We start from the raw sequence: 779 nt of genomic DNA on the forward strand, positions 1-779 counted from the left end.
GCTCGCGATCCGGCCAGGCGGATCGGCTCGGCCGTCGAGCGTTGAACGGTAATAGGTGATGGGGGAAAAGGAGACGGCGCTTCAAAAATCGGCCCAATATGTGTACGCCTTGCACACATGCACGTGTTTCCGAGCACTGTTGTGTAGCTTACGCATTCCCTTGCTTTGATGTAAAACTCCATTATATATAAGGTGTCCCATTTTAAACAGTACATTAAAATTTTTCGAAACACGGAAAAATGTTTCCAACAGAAATTGTATGATTCGGAGGGGGACATAAGAAGGTCTCATTGATTTGGCTTTGGGTGACGTTGTTAAGGTCAAATCAAGGTCAAATCGATTTTTTGAAATGGAACATTATATTTTAGATTCCAGAATCTAATAGGTGATAGCAAGAGTTTTTCAAAATACTAGAATAACGTTATTTATCATTAATACTTTTCCAGTTTTAAGTTCAAAGTTACAGCACCGACGGCATTATAGCATTACGCAAGGTGTCCGATCGACGGCTAAAATCTATTGAATGTATTTCAGAATCATATCCTGAATAACATTTGTTAAATATTCAAGAATAAATACTCCACGCGAGCGAAAAACTGGAGCTTTTTCCCGTCTACTGGAGAACTGGAGATTGATCCCGAAAACTGGAGTCTCCAGTCAAAATCTGGAGACCTGGCAACCGTGGTCCGCGCGCGATTCGGTGCGGCGGCTCTGCCGTCGAGCGTTGAACAGTAATAAGCAGCGGAGGAAAAGTAGGCGGCACTTCAAAAAGGCCCATT

Source organism: Trachymyrmex cornetzi, unplaced genomic scaffold, assembly GCF_001594075.2.
Source record: "Trachymyrmex cornetzi isolate Tcor2-1 unplaced genomic scaffold, Tcor1.1 scaffold167, whole genome shotgun sequence".
Taxonomy (NCBI): domain Eukaryota; kingdom Metazoa; phylum Arthropoda; class Insecta; order Hymenoptera; family Formicidae; genus Trachymyrmex; species Trachymyrmex cornetzi.